The sequence below is a fragment of the Trichosurus vulpecula genome, chromosome 1, assembly GCF_011100635.1.
Source record: "Trichosurus vulpecula isolate mTriVul1 chromosome 1, mTriVul1.pri, whole genome shotgun sequence".
Classification (NCBI taxonomy): domain Eukaryota; kingdom Metazoa; phylum Chordata; class Mammalia; order Diprotodontia; family Phalangeridae; genus Trichosurus; species Trichosurus vulpecula.
The window spans coordinates 402,400,504-402,422,725 of NC_050573.1; the positions used below are offsets into that span (position 1 = coordinate 402,400,504).

The following is a 22,222-nucleotide window of genomic DNA, read 5'->3' on the forward strand; positions in this document are numbered from 1 at the left end:
TTATTATATTGTATTGCATTGTAGTTATATTAAAATTACGTGGTGTAGTTTTGTGTGTGTGTGTGTGCATGTGCGAGATCTCACCTCCCAGCCTGGTTGAAGAAGGAAGGGATGAGGAATTCTCATTTTTGTCCTCTTTAGTACATTTCACATAGTATATGTTCAGTTAATATTTGGTATCTTTCACATTTGCTGATCAATAACTCATTATAGCTCTGATTCTGTTGGGTATAGTGTCATAGTTGTATAAGGTATTTTGTTGTGTACTGTTACAGTGTAGAGTCATAGGGGAAACATATTGTGCGGTCTTTGCCCTTCTTACCATCTCCATTCACTTGATAGTCATCTTGAATGCCATCACTGGCACAGATGGAGTCTCATGTGACTTTTTAGAGAAGAGAGGGCAGACAACGCTGAGGAGGAAGATCCTGCAAATTGGTTGCTTGCTGCAGTGTTTATGCTACCTTGCTTTGGTTACTTTTGTTTTTGGGTGTGGAGATTTCTAGGTCAATCAAGGTAGCATTAGTACAATTAGTACAATTTCAACGTATGACTAAATAAATCTGTATGTGTGACTAATAGACCAGTGCTCTTGTGGTGTGTGGTCGGCCTGCCGGCCGTTTATGGAAAGTGATTGTAGGAAGAAGAATGTCTTCCATGTGAAAATTCAAGAGTTGGCCTCACTTGAAGTAGAGAATAAAAGAAAACGATCCATGACATAGTCTGTGTGGACTGTTAGAACTCATAATTTGAAACAGAAATCTTCCTTTTTGTTTGGCCTTTCAACTTTTACCCAAAGATTGGCTAGAAAAACTTTTATCTTTTTCAGTCTTCTTTTTATTCTTTCTCTGGTCGACTTCTGACAGTGCTGACAGTCAGAGAAATACTGGTTTACCTTCTCACTCCCTCACCTTTTGTGTGCCTTTTATGTATTTCTGTATTGGAGAAGAGCGTTCCTCTACTTGTTCTTCCCACTTATTGACAGAGATGATGAAGACTGAGTAGTTAATTGCAGGGTATGATACAAAGAAGGGTTTATCACTTGTCCTTTTTTACTCTCCCTTAAATGCTTTATGATTATATAAATTTCAGGAAAGCTGTTTTTTTTTTAAATAAACTATACTTCCCTATGTTAATATTTTCTAAAGTTTGTCTTGATTAAAATGTTAGCTTTTATTGCTGCTAGAAAAAAAAACTATAATAACTCATTCTTGATAAGTGCTTTCCTGTATTTTAGACATCATAAAATCACAGATATAATACAAGGGAACAATGTACTTGGTCATTAAACCTCTTCTCCTAATTAGTGTGTATGTTAATAACATTTTCCTCAGTGATTCACCCAGAATTATATTTTCAGTTCTGCAATTGTCAATTCACTTCAACAGATCTTTTATTAGTCTCTTACTATGTGCAAGATTCTGTACTATTCTTTGAGGATATAAAACCAAAAAATAAATAGTCCCTGACCTTATGGAGCTTCATTTTATTGCAGATATAAGTAATAAAATGTAAGTTGATAAAGAAAAGAACATTAACATTTAGAAAGGTGGAGATTGTGGGTGAGAAATCAAGGAAAGGTTCATCTAGGGAGTGATACCTGGGCTAAGTCTTGAAGAACAGTAAAGCTTCCTAGAGGCACGTAGAGGAAGGAATACATAACAGGCCATGGAGGTTACTTGGGTATATGCTCAAGGCAGCAGGGCATCCAGTTTAGGTGGTATGTAGGATGAATGAGGGACAGAGATGTGAAACATAGCTGGAAAGATTAGTTAAGACCAGATTTTGGAGCGTTTTAAAAGCTGGGTTGAGCAGCATGTATCTTTTGTTAGAGGCAAAAGCTACAGAAGGAGAGGGAGAGCCACATAAAGCTTTTCATCAGAGAGGAATGTGGTCACCTGTGGTCCTTAGAAATATTATTTTGGCAGCATGTGGAGCTAGCTTCTGAACATCCTCACTGGCTCTACTCAAAGAGCCTCAAGGATTGGTGAGGGAAGAGGCTGAAGGCAGGGGCACCGATCATGAGGACGTTGTGGTAGTCCTGATAAGAGGCCTATGAGGGCCTGAGCTGGGGTGGGAGGCTGTGTGAGTGCAGAAAAGAGGATGTAGGTGGAATTTGAGATACTAATGGGATAGCCAGGTAGAGATGCTCAGTAAGTAGGGTTTAGGAGAGATTAGTGCTGCATATAGAGATTTTGGATCTGCCTAATATCTTAAAGATGATAAGTGAACACAAGGGAGTTGAATGAGATCATTAAAGGAGGTAATGTAGTGATAGAAGAGGGTCCAGACAAGAGCCTTAAGGGACATCCCAGCTTAGGAGATAGGAGATGTATTATGAACCATTAAAGGAGACTTAAAATGAGCAGGGAGAGATAGGCAAAAGGAGACCCAGAAAACAGTGTCATAGAACCCAAGGGAGAATAATTGAATGAAAAGTATTATTTAGTGCTTTCTACATGTCAAGCATTGTGTTAAGTGCTGGGGATACAGATTCAAAAGAGAGACCGTCTTTGTCATAAAGGAACCTACATTTTAATAAGGGGAGACCACACAAAAGAAGTTGCGATCAGTGAGGGATTTTCTGGCTTGAGAAGGCCTAGGGGTGATAAACCTAGGGGATAACAGAGGAGTCTTTTGATTTGCCTTCTATTGCTGGCTAACCTCTCCTTTTCATTCTCCTTTTCTGGCATGTGATCCATGTGACACCTCCCAATTGTGGACATTGACCTAGGTTCTCTCCTTCCTCCACACTCTTTCTCTTGGTAACCTCATTTGCTCTTGTGGATTTAAATAATCATCTTTATGCAAATGATTCCAAGATATCTCCCTCATGCCACGTATCACTTAAGTTCCCAAATCATGCTCACCATATCTCATATTCAACCCTTTTTCTCCTCTCACTTGGCTACCACCTTAGTTCAGGCTCTCATCATCTCTTTCCTAGATTGTTGCAACAGCTTCCTAATTAATCTGCTTGCCTCAATTCTCACCTGACTACAGTACATTCTATATAACTTTATATTGCTGTCAAAGTAATTTTCCATAAGTATAGATCTGACTCTGTGACTCCCTTACTCAGTCAACTCTAGTAGCTTCTTGTTTCCTCTAGGATAAAATTGAAACTTCCCTGTTTAGCTTCTAAAGCCATATACAACATGGCCTTAACCTAAAGGTATACTTCTCAGGATACTGCTTCCCCTCCAGCACTCTGCAGTCCAACTACACTAGCCTTCTCTGCGCTCCTTACACGCTGTCTCTGTCTGTGTCTTTGCTCTAGCCATTCCCCCATGCCTAGAATGTACTTCCTTCCTTCTGCCTCATGGAATCCCTCTCTTCATATGAGATTTAGCTCAAGCACCATCTTCTGCTTAAAGACTTTCCTGATTGCTCCGCTGCTCCTAGTACCTTTCTCCTAAGCTGTCCTATATTTATCTGCTTTGTGTATATTTGTATCATTAGCTTTATTTTTATGCTCCATCTATTTTTGTAGGTCCTTGGACATGGTCCTCAGAGAGTAGGAGGAGGTGGTGCTGTAGAAAGCTTGAAGAAAGATAAAAACTTTAAGTAGCCACTGTTGTAAGTGCGATAGGAAATGAGTTAGGGAATTGTCTTGCTGCTGTGAGTCTCCATTTGAGATTAGGTGACTTAAATTTATAGTAGACTTAGTCATCATGGTTTCCTGATTTTCTCCATCTCCTTTCCACAGCATGTGAATAGGAATGAAGGCAGCAGAGAGTGGCAGTAACCCGAGGTTGAAGTTTGGCAAGGCATAATCAGCGGTAGGGTAAATTTGGCAGGGCACTCCAGTGCAGCGGATAGTGTGGAGTTGAACTGGTTCACTAAGGGTTCAAGATAGCAAAGGGATCAAAGTCTAGCCACTGCCGGTAATGGCATGAGAGAGAAATGGAGAAATGAAAGGATTGGCAGTTACAGTCAGGGTTAGTTGTTCAGTCTATTTGTAGTCACGATTGACTCTGCCGTGATACTGGAGGGGTTTGCCATTTTCTTCTCCAGCTCATTTTACAGATGAGGAAACTGAGGCAAACAGAAGTTAAGTTACTTGTCCAGAGTCACATAGCTAGTAAGTGTCTGAGGCCAGATTTGAATTCAGGTCCTCCTGATTCCAGGCCAAGTGCTCTATCTACTGGGTTACATAACTGTGAAGATTAACTTCAGGCTCAATAGTTATAAGGCAGAGGGAAAGATGGAATGATAAAAGATTATGACAGTATTCCTCATGGCATAGAATTCATTTTAGGCTCTTCAAGGCAATGCCTGTCACACATTAAGGTTTGGCATGTTCTACCAAGCTGGAAAAGACATCATGAAGAAATGTCTTTTGCCTGAGTACCAGTTTAACATTGAATGGATTGATCACTAGGTGATACATTTTTTAGCTATTAACACTTTTTGTGAGGCTCAGAGGAATATAAACTGAGAGTGCATAGTGAGATGAGCCCTAAAGATTTCTTCATTGAAGTCAGCTCTGCTGTATAATTGTTTAACTACTCATTGTCTTTTTCTCTGCATATGTGTGTGTGTGTGTGTGTGTGTGTGTGTACATTTATTAAGCACCAACTATGTTCTGGGGATATGAAAAGAGGCAAAAGATAGACCTTGCCCTTAAGGAACTAAGTGAAGCCTGTGGACATGTCTTAGAATAATGTTTAAAATTTATAAAATAAAGTATATAGGATTGCAAAGGAAACCAGTTGAATTAAAATAAATTATCAAAGTGTTTTTTAAAAACAAATTTACAGCCTCAAGTCAAGAATCCATGGTTTAGACTGTGATTTTAACCAAAAAAAAAAAATCTAAATTTTTCTGCTTATGATAGGATTCCAAGGAAGATGGCAAAACAAGATTGAAAGAATCAAAAGATCATAAATTTTGAGTTGGAAAGGACCTTAGAAAACATTTAGGTTAACCTTTTCTTTTTATAGATAGGAAACTGACTCCAAATGACTTGCCCAAGCATACAGAGGTAAAATGGCATAACAGAGACTTGAATTAAATTCCTCTGACTTAAAAACTAGCACTCTTTCCATTACACTATATGACTGAAAGGGAGCCAAACTCTTTTTACACCCTCTCACTGTGCCCACCTCTAACTCCTCCCTCCTCCGCCACAGGTAACAATGAAAACATCACAAAGAAGGAAAATACTGTTTTTCAGATTAAAACTCTACAAAGAAGCCCATAGATGAAGAACTCTAATGACATGAGAAAATATCATGGAGTAAGGGAAATTGTAGAAAAAGCACTAGATGAAATATTGAATAAGAATCAGAAGCAGCAATGGTGACAGCAACCTGAGATATCCTTAGAGATACTCTCAAATGGACCACAAACATACCAAATGAATTAAAGGAAGGAGTGAAGTCAAATTTAAAAATCATGAAAGGAATTTATAGAAATAGTGAAGAAATTGGATTCAATGGAATAGAATGTATCTAAGGAAGTCTTGATAGGAAACAGCGGCAATTCTCACCCACGCTGAAATGAAAATAAAGAATTTGAAAATATTTAAAAACAGAATTAGTAGATTGGAGATTGGAATGACAGATAATGCAGTTGTATTAGAAAAGCCCAGAAAATTGAGCTATACTTGAAAAAAAATTCGAAAGTAATGAAAGTTGTCAGAATTATTGCTGCCCTTGAAAACACTGAGGTAGAAAAAAACAATCTGATTATTATATTTTAAGGTGCATTTTTGAGAAAATTCCCTAGGATTATAGCAATTAAGTACCACTGTCATTGGAATCTATAAAAATTCAGCAAGGAGATAGTAAAAAAAAAATGAACTCATCTATGAATATCATTATCATAGTTCAAAACTACAGTGACGAGGACAAAAAAATCTTTCAAGGCTCCAAAATGAAGAGATTATGAATTTTAGCCATTTCTCAAAAAGATTCGTCCCACCTCAAATTAATTCTTCCCTGTACCCAGAAATAGTTGGAATATACTGTGTGTGCGTGTGTGTGTGTGGGGGGGGGTGGTGGTGGTGGTGGTGTGTGTGTGCACATTGAGACACTGTGTCTTGGCAAATCCGAGCATTCAGTTCGAAATCAAAAAGTTGACTTTTAAAAGCCAAAAAGAAACTAAAGGATGTGTGGAAGCAAACTCCGTACCTCCAAAGAGCTATGAAATGTGCTTGGACAGTGACCTAGAAAGTTAGAGATTTAGGATAATAGATCCCTTTCAACTGTGATTTATTCAGTCTAGCACAGTGCTCATATAGGTGTTTTTTAAGCATAAAAATACACAGATTTTTCCTTAATATAGAAATAAAATAGAGGTAGTGCAGAGTAGTGGATAATCTAGCCTTTGAGTCAGGAAGATTGGGATTCAGGTTATACCTCTGATCCCTCCTGTCCCCTACTGCTTCTTTCAGTTAAGCCATGCTGCCTTGTAGTGAAGAGAATCTTTATCTTTCCTCCATTGCTTACTAGTTGTATCACCTTGGGCAAGTCATTTCATCTCCATGAGTTTCAGGTACCTCATGTGTAAAATAGGGAGAGTAACATTTGCCTTCCAGGAATTTGTAGTCTATTGAAAAGTCAAGACATGAATATAAATCACTGTAATTAGATATTACAGAACATGTCAAGCGAGTTGATATGTTATATGGGTTCGGAGGTGAAAGAAGTCACTGTGAGTTGGATTGAACATTGAAGATGTGTTGGAAGATGAAGATCATGAGCTGAATTTTGAAGAATGGGTTGAAATTAGATAGATCAACTTGGGGGAGGACATTTTTGTAGAGGTAATAGTGTCAGCAAAGGCAGATCAAAGTCAGGATCAATTCTTCCTTTGAATCTAGTTACACTTGACATTTTCCTGCTTAGTTCATCCAGTTTTGGTCATCCTTGGTTCTCTTTCTCTTCACTTGTTCCTTCCTAATTTGACACTGTCTCAGCCAGGAAGAGTGCCTAGCTTGCCATCATTCCTGTAGTGGGGAAGAGACGACGGAAAAAGAGGGTAGCTCCACAAAGAGAAACAATCTCTAAACTTTTGAAGTTGTCTTCCAGACGTCACTATTTTGTTTTATAAGATTGCTACTTTGGCACAGTGAGAGTCTATTGCCACATGTTTCTTTTCATTGTCAATTTATTGGACATGTTTCTCTTTTAGATTTCTTAAATCCTGCCCCCCACCCCCCATTTGATTTAGCCTTGAGCAATAGCCAACCTTCCCTTCCTGTATCCCCAGGCAATATTTATATCATTCTTTTCTCACTGGTGTCAGAGCTAGGTTGGATTTAACCAGTTCCATGTCATCAAAGTATATAGAGAAGGATCATAAATATATCTTATTTGTAAAATGTGCAAACATAGGAGAACAAGGACACTGACAGTTTGGATGTACAAATGAAAGGTTTAGGAGTGGATTGATGTCACCCCAGTCTTGGCCAAGTTGCCTTAAAGGAAAAACATAGGTGGTAGGCTATTAAGATGATTCAGTCCAGTCTGCATGATTCTTACTGGTTATGGTTGTTGTTGTTTGTTCAGTCATTTCAGTCATGTCTGACTCTTTGTAACCTGATTTGGGTTTGTCTTGGCAAAGATACAAGAGGGGTTTACCATTTTCTTCTTCAGCTCATTTTGCAGATGAGCTTTTACTGATACCATAAAGCAAATTGTTTTCCATGCAACTTAGTCTTAGGATTTTATTTAAATTGTCCTTTACTTTTCCTGAAGTAGTAAATTTCTTTGCTAATTCATAATAGCAATTACGGGACTTTGATGGGATTTCACAAAGAGTCAGGAAGATAGTAGGCTCAATAATAAATATTAATTGACTGATTGATAAGGAAAGGACATCTTCTATATTTGTCACTCTCCTGTCTTCTGTCAGGGTTATCCTCAGTATCCCTCCTTGCAGAAAGGTGCCTGCTCCTTGGCATGAAGCACTCTTGGAAGTATTGGGAACATGAATATCTAGCTGAGAAAATGCCAGGAATATCGCTGAAGAATCCCTTGCTAAAGGATCTATGATTTCATTCATTGATATTCACTCATTCAACACACATTTGTTGGAACAGAGTCCTTTTTTGTATCAGATACTGTTCAAGCAGTTGATTAAAATAAAACTGTTTCTGCCCTCAAGAAGCTTAAATCTTAAGGAAGGGCAATAGCATATACATAGAAAAGTAAACACAAAATCAGATATATTCAAAGCAGATACAAAAGAAATTTTTGCACTAGCAATGAGGGGGATTCCTATAGGAGACAGAACTTGATGTCTGTAAAGTATGAAGGGAGTAAGGGATTCTCAAGGCATTCCTGTTGTAACTCTGTGCATTACATCTACCCATTTGGTTGTTTTTTCATTTTTTGACATCATAGACAGGGAAATACTTAGCTTTGACTAATGTGAACTAAGTCTAAGCATGGGGTGTGGAGGTTATCAGAAAATGACAAGGAAGCCTTGTCAGGTGGCTTATGGGGCCGCACCCTGTATCTGGAAAAGAGGCAGCCTTCCATAAGAAATGAGTCTCCTGGGCCTCAGGGGTGTCTGCAGTCGTTAGGCTTTTAGTACAGTCACAGTTCTCTTCTCCCTAAAGTTTACAAGCAGAGTCTGGAGGACCATATACTGAGGGTGGTATAGACAGGTTTTGTCTTACTTGTAAGGGTTTAACTAAGATGGCCTCTGGAAATCCTTTTTAATTCTTGGATTCTGAGAAAATTACCTTGCTCCTAGGACACTGTCTGATCCTGCTTATCACTAGTACAGCCTGATGGATGGAGTACAGGCCTGGAGTCAAGAAGAACTGGGCTAATGCCTGCCTCAGAGTTTTAAGAGCTGTTTGACCTTATGGAAAGTCACTTAACCTCTCTGTGCCTCAGTTTTCTCATCTGTAAAGTCAGAGGGCTGTAGTTGATGGCTTTTTAAAGTCCCTTTCAGCTTTAAATATTCCTTTATGATAATCTAAAGAATAAGAACTCGTTTCATCAATTTGGGAATTCCCTTTATTGATGCAGAGTGTAACCTCTGCTGCCATTCTGAAGTGACATTCATGTAGGGCTACTTTCCTAACTTGGCATTCATAGGTTTGTAGGTTAGATGCCTGCCAAGAGGTGCAGGTGTCTGCAGGTCTCAGGATACTTTGTGGTCTCCTAGTCCTAAAACAAGCCCCTGTTCTTAGGGGCCAGCTAGTTGATACAATTAGCTGAAAACAAAGGCACTTCCTTGGATGGCAGGGGAAGGATCGAAGCTGTGCTGTATCCCCATATCCCCCAGCAGCCGAGTGTGTCAGTATGAAGAAGCTTAAAGCATGAAGGAGCAAGGGATGTGCATGGGCAAGGCGACTTGCCTTGGTCACTCCGGGGTCCTGATATCCATTCTCTTTTGGTGGCACCCTTGTGCTCAGTTTACATAAAACAAAAGAGTTGGATGAGAAACCCTCTGAGATCTTTTTCTCTCTATCTTTGGTTCTCTGATCCTGTGGGTACATGAATAGTAAATGTCAGAGTCTGGACTTGGGTAGGACTTTAGAGAAAGATTTTTATAATTAAGCAAATCCAAAATTTTTCTCTATCAAAATAATTTTGACTTTATATTCGTAATTGAAGTTGATCGCTTAGCATTGCATTTGTCTTTTCTGTCTTACCATGTAACTTTTAGTGCCCAGTACTAGCTCTGAATTTGGAAGAAAAGCGTACTATCACTTTGTTTTATTTAGCTTTATAGATAAAGCATGTAACTAGTATCTTGCCTTGACTAAACCAGTACAGAAATAAATGGATAACTGAGTAATATATTTTATTCCATATACTTTGTTTCAGTCTTTAACAGCAGTTATGGCCGTATTTTGGTTGGGTGGTACAGCGTGTGAAGGACAGTCATGAATAATAAGCCTGGAGCCAGACTGTGAGGGACTTTTACATTTGATCCTAGAGGCAGCTACTGGAGCTTTTGAGCAGGGGAATGGCCTGGTTGGATCTAGGCTATAGGATTGTTGCTTTGGCATTTAAGAGGAAACTAGATTGGAGAGGGGAGAGCCTTGAGATTGAGAACCCAGTTTGGATCGGGAAAAGACCATTGCAGTTGTCTAGGCAAGAGGTGATGAAGGCCTGAATTAGAGGAGTGACTGTGTAAGTAACAGAAGGTGATGGTGAAGGGCACGACGAGTGAGCCTGAGTAAGGAAGAATGAAGGGTGGAGGAGGACTCCAAGCTTGTGACCCTGGGTGACTAAAAAGAGCGTGTGTGTGCCTGTATGTGTGTGTATGTGTGTTTTTGGTGTGGGCTCTGATGTCATCATTGTAGTGGACTCTTAGTGTGGGAACTTCCTGTACTAATGCAAATCAGTATATACTCTTTGAGAACTACTTCTTAAGCAGTATGTGCTGAATTTATATTATGTTAATTTTTTATTTCTTTATTGTTCCACATAAATATTCTTCCATCTCTAGCACTTGTCACAAAAGTTAGGCTCTGTTTTCTACTTTTCCTTTTTTTCTAAACTAAGCCCAGAGACAGCCTACCCAAAAAACTTTCTCATATGAGGCAAATGAATCAGGGCCTCTCTTCACAACACGCCTCTCCATGTGAGTTGGATGAGTTTCAAAATAAGAAGTATTGTAGAGGGCTATATCATCCTCTCAAAACTTCAGGCTAACAATGTAGGAGTTATCCTATACTCCCCACTACCTCACACTCCATATGTAAGTGGTTGCCAAGGCTTGTTGAGTTCACCTTTGTAACATGTCTCAGATACATACCCTTTTCTTCTCTGATGCCACTCTAGTGCAGACCCTCATCACCTGATGCCTGGATTATTGCAGTAGCCTGCTGGTAGGTCTGCCTTCTCAAGTCTCTCCCCACTTCAGTCTATCCTTCGTTCAGTCACTTAAGTGAATTTCCTAAAGCACAGATCTGATCATGTCACTCTACTCCCCCCCCCCCGCCCCAAACTCCAGTGACTTGTTGCCTCTAGGATCAAATGCAAAATACTCTGGCATTCAAAGCCCTTCATAGCCTAGCCCCCTCTTGCCTTTCCAGTCTTCTTACACCTTAATCCCTGACACATACTCTTCAATCCATTGACACTTGCCTCCTGGAAGTTCCATAAACAAGACACTCCATCTCTCTCCTTCAGACATTCTTTCCAGCTGTCCTCTGTGCCTGAAAAGTTCTCCCTTCTTCATTGTGACTACTTAGCTTCTTGACTTCCTGCAAGTCCAACTAAAATCCCAGCATCTACAGGAAGCCTTTCTCAGACCCTCTCAATTCCAGTGCCTTCCCTCTGTTATTTATCTCCTATTTAACCCATATGTGGTTTGCTTTGTGTACTGTATATTTGTTTGCATGTTATCTTCCCCATAGAGGACAGCTAGGTGGCGCAGTGGATAGAGTGCTGTGCCTGGAGTCAGGAAGACTTCCTGAATTCAAATCTGGCCTCAGACACTAGCTGTGTGACCTTGGGCAAGTCACTTAACCATTGTCTGCCTCAGTTTTCCCATTTCTAAGATGAACTGGAGAAGGAAATGACAAACAACTCCATTATCTCTGCCAAGAAAACCCCAAATGGGGTCATGAAGAGTTGAACACGATTGAAACAAGAACACCCCAAAAAGGGGTCTCAAAGAATTGGATATGACTGGCAAAGGACTAAACAACAAAAACTCCCCCATTAGATAGTAAGCTCCTTGAGGGCAGGGACTGTCTTTTGCCTCTTTTTGTATCCCCAGTACTTAATAAATGTTTATTGATGGTGATGTTGTCCCATAACAGCTCTCTTTCAAACTGCCCATTTCCGCCGATGGTACCACCAGTTTTCCAGTCATTCAGGTTCTCAGCCTCAATATTATACTTAGGTTCTCACCCACCACATTTCTAGTCAGTTGCTAAATCTTGTTTCTACCTTCAAAATATATCTCTCCTTCCATCCACTCACATAGCCATTGCTCTGGTTCAGACCGCCCATCTCTACTCAGCTGGATTATCCTAGGCTCCTTTTTGGTCTTTCAGTCTCAGGTTTCAAATTTCCACAAAACACAGCATATCACATTTTCTCTCCCTGTGCCCATGCCTGGAATGTCCTCCTTCCTTTTCTATACCTCTTAGAATCCCTGGTTTCTTTCACGATTCATCTCAGTTACCACCTTCTACTTGAAGCCTGTCTAGATTCCCTCCAGCTGATAGCATCCTTCCTCCCAAAACAACTTTGGATACATTTTGTATGTGCTTATATATTTGTCTTGTTTCTCCTGATAGAGTATCACCTTGAGGGTAGGCAACTATTTTACTTTTGTCTTTGCGTCCTAGTTCAGTGCCTGGCACAATTGAAAGAGAATGTTATAACCCAGTAAGAGGTTCATATAGTCATGCCTAGAAGGAATCTTAGTGATCATGCAGTCAATGTCCCTAGTACCCTCATTTTATAGATGAAAAAACTGAGTGTCAAATAGGGGAAGCAACTTGATTGTCCACCAAGTTCCCTGACTTCATATCCTCTGCTCAGTCCACTGTGCCACAGTCTTATATTTGAGTTAGACAGCTTTGAGTCAGCAACCCCTTGTCATGACACTGGGGAAGAGGGAAGGGAATGATGAAATATAACAGCTCATATTGCCTTGTACAGTTCCATTGCGACAGTTTAATTCAGTTCAGCAAATACTGGTACCTACCATGTACAAGGAATTAAGGGGGATACAAGTATAAAAATAAAACTATCCCTGCCTTTAAAGAAGTTAAAATGTCCTAAAGTTGAGGGGCTTTAGGGGTGCCATAATATAGAGAGAAGTAAATGTAAGATAATTTGAAAAGAGAGAACACTAAGAACTGAGAGAATCAGGAAAGGTCGTAGGAGTAGGAGTAGAAGTAGTAATGTGAAACCTTGAAGGAAGCCAAGGATTCTAACAAGTCCTAATGAGGAGGTAGAGAACAACAGTCTGGTTGTTCATGAGTGAATGAACTTGTCTGATAGCGCAGGGAGAGGAGGAGGTGAAACATTTTGTTGGGGGTACAGTTATGCCAGTTTGGATGGAAAGTTGTGTTTTGGAAGGAGAGTCACAGAAAGGCAGATTGGAGCTAGATTGTAAAGTGCTTCAAATGCTAATCTGGAGAGAGTGTATTTTGTCCTTAAAACAATGGGGAGGCTTTGAAGATTTAAGCCAGTAAAGAAATGAATTAAAAAAACATGCACCAAGAAGTATACTTTTGCATAGGAATGCATGTTGGATTTCACAATGAAAATCATGGGAAAACTGTTCAGTTTACAAACTTTCATTTTTTTATAGACCTCTTCAGCAACAGGTCTATTTTGTAAATCAGTGAATAGCTCTAGAAGTAGAAATGAAATGCTGACTTATTTGGAAACCTGGAAAAAATTTCCCGATGGCAAGAGATAGTAATATCGTCAGGTATCCAAGTTTTGATTTCATGTTCTTGAGATTATTTTTAAAGCATAATAACCACTATGATTATACATCCAAAACTACATTTTATTACCATGTAGAACTTACTATATATAGCAGGGTGGCCTACTATAGAAAGTCACCTTTTCACTGTTCTTAACTTTCATGCTTGGTTTGTATAATTTATCTATAGTCAAGGGAGAAAGGCAAGGGGTGGGGTGGGGTGGGGGCTTTTTTGACCTTTGAAAGTGATATCCTGTTTAGTTTTGGCAGCTTTTAGTGTTCTATCTTTGTCTCTGCAATCCACATCGGAAATGCTAAGAGTTCCCAGGCTGGAGTCTGGAAGAGTTAGTTGTCAGGAGGCACTTTTTAGAAATTACAGGGTCACCCAACAGAATCAGGTCTCACAGTTCAGGAATCATGTACATCTTATCATATCATGTCAGTCTGAGAATCTGCATGCTTTTGCTTGTCTCAGATTTAGTCAGGTTTCTGTTTGTCTTTTCAAATTGACACAGTCTTTCCTGCTGATGAAAAGATCCTTATGGGTCATCTCTTTGGGCACACAAATGCGGCTCTCTTTCAGTTTTTCCCCTCTGTATTTTTTATGATTCTTCACACTGTTACCCTCTCATTTTCTTTGTAGTCACTTTTCAGGTTTATATGTATCTTCTATTAAAAAGCCCCTCATTTAACTCCCACTGACCTTTGGTCTGGCCCCTTCCCATCAAATGTGCTTATGTTTATATAAAGGCTTTTAACAGAATTCTCATTTCCTTTATGGCTGATATTTGGAAGGTGAAACCAGCGCACATAGCATTAAACAAACTATTTGCTTTCATTTTGGTATCGGAGAGAAAATAGTTTTCTCCACAAATGCATAAGCCAATGGCTGATGCTTATTTTAACTTTTAAAAATAGCATTTTTTACACTTTTTTGTGATTTTTTTATGAATATAATTTATTGCATTTCTTGATAATAAACTTATCCAGAGTCAACAGGAATTAGTAATTTTAAATAAGTAATTTTTCTGGGAAATAGGGAACATTTTCACATAATGTTCAAGTCTTTATAATGTAATAATTCTATGCCTTCTTAATTTATTGAACACAATTTAACCTTGTTTATGGTGATCCAGGGTCATTGTTAACATTAATTATCCAGTCTGCAATATATATAATATCCAGTATGATATATAGAATAGGGCCAAATGAGTATTGACCACAAAAGTAGCGTAGAAATTTGAAAAAGTCCCTTATTTAGCTTGGTTTTTATTTATTTACAGCATGATAGAGTGGAAAAGAGCAGGATTTAGTATGAGAAGACCTGGGATGGAATCCTGGGAGTGCCAGTCTGTCCTGCTTGGGCAAGTCATGTTCCCATGTGTAAACGAGGAGATTGTACAAAATGATCCAGCCTTAAATCCTTCAAGTTAAATCTCCCCCTAAGTTAAGTTAAGCCTCCCCCTAACAACTTTTGTTAAATATGCACAAGTGTCTGTCTGTGCAATGTACCATGGCTGACTTTTTGAAAAATTAATTTGTGAAGCTGAAGCTACTTTCTTCCTAGTGATTTTTCTCAGTCTCTAGAAAATATGCTTTTTTTCTTCAGTGTTACTTGCAGTGTTATTCGATGTGGCAGCAGCATTAAACATTACTATTAAATTAGAATATTTAGCATGTACCCAGTCACATTACCTTGTGTACTCAAATACTGAAATGGATCTGTGGTCTCATCTGCTAGAGCAATGTACATCACACCCTATCAGGCCTGCCTGTCCTGAGCAGCGCTCTCATCCATGTCTTCAGGAGATCCAATGAATGTGTTAGAGGCCTTTTTTATTTTCTCCTGACATTCTGAGCGTACCAGTGCTTTCTGGCTATCCCACCTGTCTTTCCTACCCTTGCCAAGTGACAAGCCCACCTTCTTTCTTCATCATACGTTTCCTTAATAATGTCTTTTGCTTTTGCTCTTTTTTTTGTCTTTTTTTTTAAACTTTTTTTTATTATGAACTTAGCAGTTATCAAGACACAAAAATACTTTACGAAGATAGAGTTTTATATATGAAACCAAATACAGTTTGCTTTTAAAAATTATACATCTACTTTAACAGGGTAGAACCAACACTGTTCTTGTCTATGTCTCCATTCACTTTATTTTTTTTTTACCTGTTTCATACTCTTCTTTCCTTTAAAATATTTTTGGACCTCACTTTAAACCTTATTCCTACTTATGTTACTTTCTCCTCCTCCTGCAAAAGCCCTCTCTTATAATAAATATGGATAGTGCAGCAGTACAAGTTTGTGTTTTGTTGTTTGTGTCAGAAAATGAAAATTTCATTCTGTGTCTCTATCCCAACACCCCTCTATGAAGAGGTGTGGAAAACATACTTCATCTTTAGTCTTTTGGAGCTGTATTTGGTTAAAATTTTTGTGTGTTTTTATGTTGTAATCAATGTATAGATTGTCTTCTTGGTACTGTGTGGATCTGAGACCACTACTCACATTAAAAATAGAGACCGTTCTTGAGAAAAGGCAAAAGAATTTTATTGCTTTCTTATGAGAAAGGACACCACCTTACATTTATTTGATCTGAATAAATGGGTACGTCCCCTGAACAGAGTACAGGAGAGTGCAAAGGAGTCAGATGGACGCCAATCTTTTTATTTACCCTCACCTTCGAATCTCTCATCAGGCTCTTCATTGTCCAGATACAACACCTTGACTGCCTACCTCATGCCCTCCTGAAATGGCTCATTTAAGCATGCATACAAGCCTCTAACCTTTCACCCCAGAGCTTTGATTAGAACTAGTTCTAACCAGTCACCCAACTTAGATTCTGCCAAAGCTGGGTGGGGGGGTAGGGGAGGAAGAGGAATGCTTTCAACTCTATGGAAACAAAACTGCTCCCCCCACCTTCCTTACAGTCCTGTTCACTTAATCTTGTATCACTTCATACCAGTGTTCCTGGCTTTCTTTGAATTTATTCGTTCTGTCACTTTTTTACAATGTGATAATATTCAGTTATATTCATAAATCATAATTTGTTCATCTACTCCTCAATAAATAAGTACTCACTTTTTTCCAGTTGTTTGCTCAAAAAAAAATTACTGCTTTAAATGTTTTTGCAGACCCAGTAATACCTCTTCTAGGTCTGTATTCCAAAGAGATCATAACGATGGGAAAAGGACCCACATGTACAAAAACATTTATAGCAACTCTTTTTGTGGTGGCCAACACCTGGAAGTAGAGAGGATGTCTATCAATTGGGGAATGGCTGAACAAGTTGTGGTATATGAATGTAATAGAGTACTATTTTGCTATAAGAAATGATGAACAGGCGAACTTCAGAAAAACCTGAACTTATATGAACTGATGCTGAGTGAGAGGAGCAGAACCAAGAGAACATTGTACACAGTAACAGCCACATTGTGTGATGACTAACTTTGATAGACTTAGTCTTCTCAGCAATGCAAGGACCTAAAACAACTTGAAAAGACTTATGATGGAATCCACATCCAGAGAAAGAAACATGGAGTCTGACTGCAGATGGAAGCTTACTATTTGCTCCCTTTCTTTTTTTTTCTTTCTTATGGTTCCTCCCATTCATTCCAATTTTTCTATATGACATGACTAATGTGAAAATATGTTTAAAAAGAATGTATATGTAGAGCCTATATCGGATTGCCCACCATCTTGGGAGAGGAGGGGAGGGAGGTGAAGAAAATTGAAAACTTATGGAAGTGAATGTTGAAAACTAAAAATAAATAATTTATATTAAAAAATGTTTTTGTGCATGTGCTTTTTCCTTCTGTTTTTGACGTCTTTTGGGTATCAACCTAGTAGAAGTATAATTGGGCTATAGGTTAGTCACAATTTAGTGCCTTTTTGATATAATTCCCAGTTGTTTTCTGAATGGTTATAGTAATTTACAGGTTCACTAACAGTGCATTAGTGTTCGTGTCTTCCTATGGATTCTCCAACAACTATCATTTTGATTTCTTGTCATCCCAACCACTCTTACTGATGTGAGGTGGAATTTCAGAATTATTTTAATTTGCCATTTTCTTGTTATTAGTGGTTCAGAGAAGTTTTTTCTTTTGGCTGTTGATAGCTTAAACTTCTTCATTTGAGAATTGCCTGTTCATATTCTTTGACCATTTCTTTGTTGGGGAGTGACTCCTGTTCTTACATATTTTTGTGAATTCCCTAATATATCTTTAATATCAGAGAAATTTATCAGAGAAATTGGTTATAGTTCCCCTGCCCCAATTAACTATTTCACTTTGTATTCTCACTTTGTTGGTCTTGTTTTGTCAAATACTTTTCAGTTTTATATGATCAAATTCTTATGTCTTAAATTCTGTAATCTTTTCTCCCACATTGGATCAAGAACTCTTACCCCGTCCATAGTTGCAAAAGTTATCTCCTTTCTTGCTCTTTAAATTTGTTTATGACAGGGGTGGGGAACCTGTGGCCTGGAGGCCCACATGTGGCCTTCTAGGTCCTTGGGAGCAGCCTTTTGACTGAGTCCAAGTTTTAAAGAACAAATCCTTTTATTATGGGTTTAACAGACATACCTCATTTTATTGAGTATCACTTTGTGCTTTCATAGATGTTGCAGTTTGTTTTTGTTTTTTTTTTTACAAATTGAAGGTTTGTGACAACTCTGCGTTGATCAAGTCTATCTGAGCCATTTTTACAACAGCATGTACTCACATCATATCTCTCTGTCATTTTGGTAATTTTCACAATATTTCAAATTTTTCATCATTATTATATCTGTTCGGTGATCTGTGATCAGTGATTTTTAATGTTAATATTGTGATTACTTTGGAGTCCCATGAACTGGAGAACTTAACTGATAAATGTTGTATGTGCTCTGGCTGCAATTCGGACTGGCCATTCCTCTCTTTCCCTCTCATCTCTCTCTTTCCCTCCCTCCCTTCCTCCCGCCCCGTCCCTCCCTCTCTCAGGTCTCCCTAATCCCTGAGACACAACAGTATTGAAGAATATTACATAAACTTAGTTGAAACTTAGCAGTGGCAGGATTTAAGAGGATTGACTCCAATTTTGATAGTAGTTCTACTGTAGCTGAAATGCTGTCAAACAGCATTGCCCGTACAGGGAAATCTTTCATGAAAGGAAGATTCAATCCATATGGCAAACTTCATTGTTGTCTTATCTTAAGAAATTGCCACAGCCACCTCAGCTTTCAGCAATCCCTGCCCTGGTCAGTTAGCAGCCATCAACATCAAGGGAAGACCCTCCACCAGCAGAAAGATTATGACTCACTGAAGGCTCAGATAATGGTTAGCATTTTTTTTAGCAATAAATTATTTTAATTAAGGTATGTGAATTTTTTTAGACATAACACTGTTGTACACTTACTAGACTACAGTATAGGGTAAACATAACTTTTATATGCACTGGGAAACCAAAATATTTGTGTGAGTCGTTTTATTGTGATAATTGCTTTATTGCTGTTATCTGGAACCCAACCAGCAATATCTCTCAAATGTTCCTGTAGCCTGCTCACACTCTGTGTACCTTTCCATTTCTTCCTGTATTATACAGTTTTAATTCTTCAGACATTGTTTTATTCCTTATCTTGCAGATAGCCAGATGGGGCTTTGAAGCAGTAGAGAGATAGAGCACTTAGCATAGTGCCTGGAACATACTAGGTGGTTAATAAATGCTCCTTCCTTCCTTCCTTCCTTCCTTCTTTCCTTCCTTCCCTCCTCTCCTTCCTTTCCTCCTTCTCTCCCTCCCTTCCTCCATCCTTTTTTTTTTCCTCCCTTTCTCCTTTCCTTTCTTTCCTCACTCCCACTTTCCCTTCCTTCTTTTCATCCCAAGGCCAAGCCCCCAGTGTTTGCTATTGCCACTGAGCCAGGAAGCCCTTGATTGTGAGCTGAGAAGAGAGCCAGACCACATAGACAGATGGCAGAATCCAGGCAGATGGGGGTCAAGATCTGGTGTATCAATAGCAGGTTTAGCAGATTGTAATCCACAGAAGAGATCTGGTCCTCTGTGAGGACCAGGATTTCAGCAGGATTTCAAAAGACTTCAGTTGGCCAAGGAGTCCCTTAACATAGTTTCCTCTCATGCTTTATAGTTCTGTTAGGTAAGTCGAACTATTTGATTCAAAGGTTTTCCGCCCCATCATTTGCCACATCCATTAAGGTATCTTCTCTAGTGTCTTTGCCATGAAGCCCATGCTTGTTCCCCAAGTATCTCAGGATGGTTTTGCTCTGGTAGAAGGCAAAGTCTCCATCTGTGGATTTAGGGAGCTGCCCATAGAGGCCACTGGATTTGAGATCCTCTGTACCCACATTTTCTGGGTCACCACATCCTCCTTCCAGGTCTGGCCTTTGTCAACCAGAATGCGTTCACATCATCTTCAGACAAGGAAGTACATTAAGGAGGGAGGTATGTTGGGTGGTAGCACTGCAGTAGGAAGGTCCTCCTTTCTAATATTGTATCTTTCTAGAATGATGTATATTCCTTGAGGGTAAGAACTATTTCCTTTCTCTCTTTATATTCCCAGTGCCAAGCAAGGAGACTTGCTTACAGTCCTTTCTCTCTTTATATTCCCAGTGCCAAGCAAGAAGGCTTGCTTACAGTAAATTCTAATAAATGTTCCTTGAATTATATCAAGTCATAGTGCATGTAGAGAGGAGTAATGTGGTTGTAAATAAATGAGGGATACCAGCCTGGGGAATGCCAGTGGAATTTGAAGTTTTTTCACTTGGCCATAGGGAGCAATTGAAAGATTTTGAGGAGAAAAGTGACCTTGGTCAGATTGATGTGTAAGAAAAGGAGTATAGGCTTTTGTTGTATTCATTGTTTTTGTTTTGCTGGGGAGGTAGTTTCTAAATTGGGCATCTAGGTGGAGCACTGAATAGAGTACCAGGCCTGGAATCAGGAAGATTAATCTTCTGAGTTCATATCTGGCCTCAGAAACTTACTGATTATGTGACCTGGGCAAGTCTCTTAACCCTGTTTGCCTCAGTTTCCTCATCGGTAAAATGAGCTGGAGAAGGGAATGACAAACCGCTCCGGTATCTTTGCCAAGAAAACCCCCAACAGAGTCATAAAGAGTTGGACACAACTGGAAGATGATTTAAGTTTTTGAATTTGGATCCATTGTGAATGCTTAAGAATGCCAGGAGACTAGACTCTGCATCACAGAGGGTTTTTTTTTCCTGTGATTATATCTAAATAAGTTCTTTTTTATAGAATCACATAGAATACTACTTGAGGTTCCATTTACCTTTTTTTTTTTTTGTGGAAAGGATCCTTTTACTACTTTTGTTACTTCTCTCTAGATATTTCCGCAATATAATTCTGTGCACCAATTTTACCATGTCAGGAATACTGTGAAAAATAATTATATGACTTTTTTTGTCTAAAATAGTAATTTGCAATAGATACTAAAATAATGTATTTCCATGGTAACTTATTTAAGGGGAGAGATTTCTACCTCCCACTTTCCGTAACTCAGGTGTCATCCTTGACTCCTCACTTTCTTACTCCTACCACCCCCCCCAATTCCAATCATTTGCTAAATCCTTTCTACCTTTGTAACATCTTTAGTATGCACCCCCTTCTGACTTCACTAGACTTTTTTTTTTTTTGAGTTTCATTAGGTATTTCATTAAGGTTAAATCTTTCTGATCAAGTAGGCTTGCACAGGAGAAAGTCAGTGGCCCTTCAGGCTAGGTCCTTCAGATTTCATAGTGTACCACTGGCTCTGGCTCTACGCTGGGATCACCTCCTTGCTCCAGGTACAGGTTGTTATAAGGATATTGCTTTGGAGCCACAGGCCGATAGGAGGGGAACACCTCTCCTAACCAGAACATGAACATCATGAAGCCGAAGAAATGCTTACACATAGTGTTCCAGGAAACAGGTGTGGGGGATGTATCCACACGATTTCGAGTGTACATATCAAAGTCGAAGTGCATCGGTTCACCCCAATTCAGCCTCAGTTCTGAATGGTCCCAGTCATACTATGGGTCCCGTTCATGCTGAGAGTGGTCTGGAAGCTTGGGATAGTCACCATACCCGAAGCCGTCGTCCGGGTAGGGCTCGTAGTCTTCCACTCGCATGTTGTACTTCTTGGCGGAGGCGGCGTGCTCCTCCGGCGTGCGGGGATACGGTCCCGGGAGCATGTCCTTGCTGAGGCCCGAGGCTGCTTGGGCCCCCAGAGGGGTCACCCGCTGAGCCGCCGTCCCCAACCACCGGATTCCCCGGGACACAGCCATGGAGGCTGCCATCTTAACCTTCTTCACTAGACTTTTTAATCTAACAAAAATAAAGAGACACAGGCAAGAGTTATTTTAGTATGAAAAGAGTAACATTAACTATTATTTGAAGTAAAAGGGTTGCCATTACATTGCCATGGAACGAGAAAACTCTCAAAGCCTTGGATGTGCAGACTTGGTTTTGGATTATGGCTCTGCCACTTACTATGATTTTGTGACACTTGGCACATCACTTCACTTTCTCACCCTCACCTTCATTCACAAAGTGAAGCAGTTAAAATATGGGATTTCTAACTCTAGAGTTTAGTAATACTGGTGGTGGCATCTTCCTCCTTGCAGATCTCGAAGAAGCAACATGTTAGGTTTCATGGTGCTTCCTTTGGTAGCAGAAACCTAGAGCCAAGTTTACTACTCATTCTTTATATAGACTGTTCTACACAGAACCAAGTCTTATGCTTCTCACCATTTCTTGCTCCCTAATGGCATGAACTGATAGATTGGTATTGGCAACAAGAACAGAAAGCAAAGCCCTTATGTACTCACTTCTGTATATCATGATAGACAGTGGAGAGCTATCCAAGGAAATC

At 39.3% G+C, this 22,222-nt stretch overlaps 1 protein-coding gene and 1 pseudogene across 1 annotated transcript in view; one reads left to right on the forward strand and one right to left on the reverse strand.

Moving 5' to 3' along the window:
* The window catches only part of WDR70 (WD repeat domain 70), a 320,082-nt gene that overhangs the window by 121,291 nt on the left and 176,569 nt on the right, over positions 1 to 22,222 (forward strand). The gene's annotated exons all lie outside the window — the stretch shown is intronic.
* Positions 20,993 to 21,647, reverse strand: LOC118829989 (annotated as a pseudogene).